Consider the following 7,347-nt stretch of genomic DNA (forward strand, 5'->3'; position numbering starts at 1 on the left):
GGAAAAGACAGAAGAGAGAGAAAGAGAGGAGATAGAGAGAGAGAAGGAGGGAGAGGGGGAGAGAGGAGAGCGAGGGGGGGCAGAGAGAGAGGGGAAAGAGAGGAGGGGGGAGGGAGACAGACAGAAGAAAGATAGATAGAGAGAGAGAGAAAGAGGGAGATAGGGGGAGAGAGGAGGAAAAGAGGGGGAGAGAGAGAAGAGAGAGGGGGAAACAGACAGAAGAAAGAGAGAGGGAGAAAGAGAGAGGGAAGAGGGGGAGAGATAGAGGGGGAGGAGAGGGGGAGAGAGAAGAGAGGGGGGAGAGAGAGACAAGAGGAGGGGGGAGGGAGAAACAGACAGAAGAAAGATAGAGAGAGAGAAAGAGAGAGGGAAGAGGGGAAAGAGGGAGATAGAGGGGGAGAGAGAGAGGGAGAGATAAAGAGATGGGGAGAGAGATACAAGAGAGAGAGAGGGGGAGAGGAGAGACAGACAGAAGAGAGAGAGAGAAGGAGAGGGAAGAGGGGGAAAGAGAGAGAGAGAGATAGGGGAGGGGGGAAAGAGGGAGAGAAGGAGAGAGAGGGGGAAAGAGGGAGGGAGAGAGGAGAGTGAGAGGGGGACAGAGAGAGAGAGAACAGCAGGACCCAGTTAACACATGAACCATTAATTTCATTGTTTGATGTTTTCATCTTTTCACTTCAGCTCGTTTTAATCTCGACGTGAAACGACTTCAGTTCATGATGAAAAATTTAAATTTAAACTTGACGACTGATGTTAAATCACCGACTGATCCTGTTGATCCTCCTCCCTCAGCTTCTCTCATCTACCTTTATTGTGAAGGAGCTTTAATAGAAACGACGTCTACCTTTATTTTGAAGGAGCTTTAATACAAGCGTCTACCTTTATTCTGAAGGAGCTTTAACACAAGCGTCTACCTTTTATTCTGAAGGGGCTTTAATAGAAACATCTACCTTTATTCTGAAGGAGCTTTAATACAAACGTCTACCTTTATTCTGAAGGAACTTTAATAGAAACATCTACCTTTATTCTGAAGGAGCTTTAATACAAACATCTCCCCTTTATTTTGAAGGAGCTTTAATACAAACATCTCCCCTTTATTTTGAAGGAGCTTTAATACAAACATCTCCCCTTTATTTTGAAGGAGCTTTAACACAAACATCTGCCTTTATTTTGAAGGAGCTTTAATGCAAACGTCTACCTTTATTCTGAAGGAGCTTTAATAGAAACATCTACCTTTATTCTGAAGGAGCTTTAATACAAACGTCTACCTTTATTCTGAAGGAACTTTAATAGAAACATCTACCTTTATTCTGAAGGAGTTTTAGTAGAAACGTCTGCCTTTATTCTGAAGGAGCTTTAACACAAGTGTCTACCTTTTATTCTGAAGGAGCTTTAGTAGAAACGTCTACCTTTATTCTGAAGGAGCTTTAGTAGAAACGTCTACCTTTATTCTGAAGGAGCTTTAATACAAACGTCTACCTTTATTCTGAAGGAACTTTAATAGAAACATCTACCTTTATTCTGAAGGAACTTTAATAGAAACATCTACCTTTGTTCTAAAGGAGCTTTAATACAAACATCTACCTTTAGACACAAACCTCTACCTTTATTCTGAAGGAGCTTTAACACAAACATCTACCTTTATTGTGAAGGAGCTTTAACACAAACGTCTACCATTATTCTGAAGGAGCTTTAATAGAAACGTCTACTTTTATTTTGAAGGAGCTTTAATACAAACGTCTACCTTAATTTTATTCTGAAGGAGCTTTAATAGAAACATCTACCTTTATTCTGAAGGGGCTTTAAAGTGTCTCCTCCTTGCAGACGTTGATCCTCTGAGCTTTTTAATTAGCTGGAACTCACAATACAACAACAACCACAACAACAGCAACAACGACAATAATAAAATGGCTGCTGGTCATTAAAGCACGATGACAGGATTAGTGGAGTCGCTGCTCTGAGTCTGTTGACGTTTCTGAGACAGAAGCTGGATCATTAATTTCCTCCTTCGCTGTGGAGGAGGAGGAGGAGGAGGAGGAGGTGGGGGGTGGTTTTGGGGGGGGGGTATTAAGCAGCGTGATGCTGTGTGCTAATTCCTGGCTGGATTAAGAAGCTGCAGCCTCAGGAGTCTGACAAGGCCGCGGCCTGTTGACTGACTGACTGACTGACTGACTGAGTGAGTGAGTGAGTGAGGTCACTTCCTGCTGTTCATGACTTCATGTAAATGAGTCGAACACTGAACGTCTGTTCACGGTGGAGATAAGACGCAAAAAAAAACTTACATTTGAATTTTACTGCTGGAGGTACATAAAACCATCTAGAAACTGATAACTCCCAGAATTCATCTGGAGAGGACTGCCACTCTGTAGATCCTCCAGGAAACAGGTCAGAACGGGTTAGAACAGGTTAGAACGGGTTAGAACGAGTCATAACAGGTCAGAACAGGTAGGAACAGTTAGGAACAGGTTAGAACGGGTTAGAACAGGTAGAACAGGTTAGAACGGGTCATGTTAAAACAGGTTAGAACGGGTTACAACAGGTTTGAACGGGTTAGAACAGGTAGGAACAGTTAGGAACAGGTTAGAACGGGTTAGAACGGGTTAGAACTGGTTAGAACAGGTCATGTTAAAACAGGTTAGAACGGGTTACAACAGGTTTGAACAGGTTAGAACAGGTAGGAACAGTAAGGAACAGGTTAGAACAGGTTAGAACAGGTAGGAACGGGTTAGAATAGGTAGGAACAGGTAGGAACAGGTTAGAACGGGTTAGAACGGGTTAGAACAGGTAGGACCAGGTTGGAACGGGTTAGAACGAGTTAGAACAGGTTGGAACGGGTTAGAACAGGTTAGAACGGGTTAGAACGAGTTAGAACAGGTTGGAACGGGTTAGAACAGGTTAGAACGGGTTAGAACAGATTAGAACGGGTTAGAACAGGTTAGAATGGTTTAGAACGGGTTAGAACGGGTTAGAACAGGTCATAACAGGTTAGAACGGGGTAGAACAGGTTAGAGCGGGTTACAACAGGTTAGAACAGGTTAGAACGGGTTAGAACTGGTTAGAACGGGTAAGAACAGGTAGGAACGGGTTAGAACGGGTTAGAACAGGTTAGAACGGGTTAGAACAGGTTAGAACGGATTAGAACTGGTTAGAACTGGTTAGAACAGGTAGGAACGGGTTAGAACAGGTTAGAACTGGTTAGAACGGGTTAGAACAGGTTAGAACGGGTTAGAACAGGTCAGAACTGGTTAGAACTGGTTAGAACAGGTCAGAACTGGTTAGAACTGGTTAGAACAGGTTAGAAAAGGTTGGAACAGGTCAGAACAGGTTAGAACAGGTAGGAACGAGTTAGAACTGGTCAGAACAGGTTAGAACGGGTTAGAACTGGTCAGAACGGGTTAGAACAGGTTAGAACGGGTTAGAACTGGTCAGAACGGGTTAGAACAGGTTAGCTAAGCTACAGCTCATCTGATCTGAAGCTTTACAAAAGTTTGGTGTTTTCCAAGATGGCCATCATACCCAGCAAAGTTACAAAGTTGTTTTACTGCAGAATTTCATTAGTCTAAGTGGAGGACTTCCTCCTCATCCTTCATCCTCCTCTCTCCTCCTCCTCCTCCTCCTCCTCCTCCTTAGGGAGAGGCGTCGTCGTCTCCTCGGCCTGTGATTGGCTGCTCGTCCTCGGTTCTGTGTCTGACCCAGTTCCTCTAAACGAACCTGCTCTGCTCCAGTTTCCTTCAGTATGTAGGACGACAGGACGCAGACGGACGGAGGATAATTAATCTCTGTCACTACCAGTCACATGACTTCGCTTCACTCACACATTCAACATGGCCGCCGTTTCTGGAAAGTTTTCTCACCTGAAGAATCCAGAGTCAAATCAAACATGAACATGAAGTTTAACACACTGTAAAACATTTAACTAAAGTACATTTCAACACATGCACAAAAAAACCCACTTGAAACCAGCCCAGTGCTAGCAGGTTAGCACAGAAACAAGTTGACCATTGACTTTTACACAACTTTTGGTTTATTATTCTTAAAGCAGATATCAGTGGAATGTTTTTGTTAATATAAGTCCTAAATAGTCCTATTTTCCGTCAGCAATCACTTACATGAAGTATTTCAGCCTAAACACGAGTCTCTCCGTCACTCTGCTCTGCTGTAACCCGAGGAGAAAATTTTCCTTGTGGGATACAAGTGTTATCCAATGAGGAGAGAGAACGGCATGAAGGGCTGTGTGTGCAGCCAAGGGATGCGCGTGAATGTGGTGACGTAGCACGAGGACCAATTGATGCCTGACAAGGGCGGGGGCTGCTAACTCATGGTGCGTTCAAAGAAACTCGTACTTTGTGTTTTTCCTTCCTGTGAAGTCATACCAGTTCGATCTGGTACGAGTTCACGGGTCGGAAGTTACGAGTGGCCGTTATAGGGAACTTTCACAGACAACAGGATGGTAAAAACACGAGCTACGGGTTACCTGGAACGCTACCAAGTCGTAGTTGTGACTTGAAGCTGTAACTTACGGTTTCAAAAGCCTGCCTTGAACGCAGCATTAGCCGAAACGGCCGTGAAGCTGATATCTGCTTTAATTAATAGTCTGTAAACAGTTTGACCCACATAATCTATGCACATATATTACATTTTGACGTATGAAATAAGTATGCAAGTACAATTATAATTTCATACATACAGTTGAGGATGAAGTAATGAAAATTTCACTTTTTTGTGCTGTTAAATAGGTTTTTTTTTTAACGCCGTGTTTTCAAACATCATAGTTGTATTTTGGATACTTGCATTCATTTATTTTGTACACAGAAACAGAATTATTTCACAAAAAACAAAAACTACCAGGGTTAAAATCATTAGTCCCCCTGAAGGAGAATGGACTGGGATACAACAGACTTGTTGAAAACTAAAACAAACAACTTCAGCAAAAAGGACACACAACTGACTATTAGCATCAGTGGGGACTAATCATTTTGACCCTGGTAGTTTTTAGATTTTGTGTAATACTTCCGTTTGTGTGCAAAAATGTAAGAATCCAAAATAAATCTATGATTTTTGATGAAGCTGTGTTGAAAATTCTTTGCTCTGTTTAACAACACTTGGGAAATATTAACAAAAAAGTGACATTTTCATAGGGGGGCTAATAAAAAAACATATTCATATATCCAGAACATCATATATGGAACATTTACTTAAGGTAAATGGACCAAACATTTCCCATGATGCATTAGAAGCTGCACAGATGAACAGTTGTGGATTGTGTTTATAAATAAAACACATATTTCCTGTGTCAGAAGCGGCGGCCATCTTGGGATTTTAAAGGCCCCACAGGGATCAACAAAGCGCTTTTAGCTGCACCGCGGAGGTTTTATCGTCTTAACGGAAAGGAGACGGAGAGACAACTTGATTACTTTGGTTTCCCCGGTGTCGACGCTCTGAAATCTCCCATGAGCCTCCTGTGCAGACTAATGGAGCGCTAAACGGAGGTGGTGGCACTTCATTTCCATTTTCAGCTGCATCCTGCTGCTGCTGCTTCTGCTGCCGCTAATCTCTCAGAGCGAGTGTGAACCAGGAAATAAAAAAATAAAAGCGTCCCAGAGAAACACTGAGCTGACGTGACCCCGGTGTGTGAAACCAGCTCCGTCACCGTGACGACGCCACGTTGGCACTTCACTTCATCCGCTCCCTTCAAAGTTAGAAGAAATCCGACCAATCAGCTGCTGCTCAGGCCTCCATGTCTCCACGGCGACCGTCACTCATCCACTTCTAAATGAAAGAAATTCACAACTCAAACATCACAACTCAAAAAAAATCCTGTTTTTCGGAGTAATTTATTTTTTGGTTTGTTTTTCGGGGTAATTTATTTTCTGACTTAGCTATTGAGATTTCAAAATCCCATGAGAAGTGATGTAAGGACTGATTTCAAAATAAAGGTGCAACATCAGACCGCTCTGATATTTTCTGAGGTGGAGTTCTGTAATAACAGGTAGTTTCCTTTCAATATAAATCTGAATTTACTGGGAAATACGACGGAGTATTAGGGCCACATTGAGAAAAAAAACTAAAGAATAAAGTCATACATTTACGAGAATAAAGTCGTACATTTACGAGAATAAAGTCGTACATTTCCTACGAGAATAAAGTCGTAAATTTATGAGAAAGTTTCGTTTCAAATTTTTTGTTTTTTTCTTGGTTTGAAGGAAAACCACAGGTCTGTATCTGAGGGCTTTTATTGTGAAAGGTTCGTTCACAAAGTATGAAGCACAAAAAAATCACAAAAGTACAAATAGGGACGATCTCAAGACACGCACATCCTCCAAACAATTAAAGCTTGCTGCTGTACCACAAAGAAGCGTGAATCAAAAACAGGACTCTATTTTTCTATTTTTGAAAAGTACAAATAAATCCACAGGCGAGATGTTAACTGCCAACCTGTACCAAAATAACATTATATATAACATACATATTACATGATACATACATAAAATAATACTACATAAAAGCACATACATCAATAAAACAGTAATATTTTCAGAGTTCAGACAGCATTCAGACACAGAAACACAGAAACAGAAAGATACCGGTAAATAAAAACAGAAACAATATTTTTCACAACCAGAATGAATTTATTCAGTGTTTCATTTCCCACGAGGCTCCGTCAGCTCTGCTTCATCGGATGAACCTGCTGCTTGTGTCTGTAGCTGATTGATCTACAGAGGTCACATCCAGTGGTGTAGTGTAGTCTAATGTTTTGTAGTGGGTAAACTGCTTTTTAGGTGGTAAACTGTACATACTTGTATCACTGGTGGTTCTCAAACTTCTTTACATCAAGGACCCCAAAATTGACACCAATTAGACCACAGACCCCCATTGATTGTGGTGGGATTCTGGTGTTTGCTTCAAGATTTTGTCCAATGTATGTTTAAATTAGGTGTACATTTTTGAAAGATTATAAGATTCCTTTATTTGTCCCACAGTGGGGAAATTTACAGATATATAGAGAAATGTCTGGAAAAAAGTGGTACAATTTCTCCAAAAAAAGTTGAAACATTTCTAAAAAAGTGAGAAAAAACTGGTAAAATTTCTCAAAAGAATTCTAGAAAAAGCGAAAAAGTGGTAAGATTTTGCAAAAAATTTTAGAAAATTTATCTCTCAAAAAAAGGGGCAAAAAATAACACAAAAAGGGGTAAACAAAAAAAACAAGTAAAAAAGAAAAATTTAGAAGAAACTGGTACAATTTCTCAAAGAAAATCTAAGAAATTTTTTTTCTAAAAAAGACAAGTAAAAAAAAAAAAAAAAAAAAATCTGAAAAAAAAAGAGTAAAAAAAATCTAGGAAAAGTGGTAAA

The sequence above is a fragment of the Trachurus trachurus genome (assembly GCF_905171665.1).
Source record: "Trachurus trachurus genome assembly, chromosome: 1".
In the NCBI taxonomy this organism is placed as follows: Eukaryota; Metazoa; Chordata; class Actinopteri; order Carangiformes; family Carangidae; genus Trachurus; species Trachurus trachurus.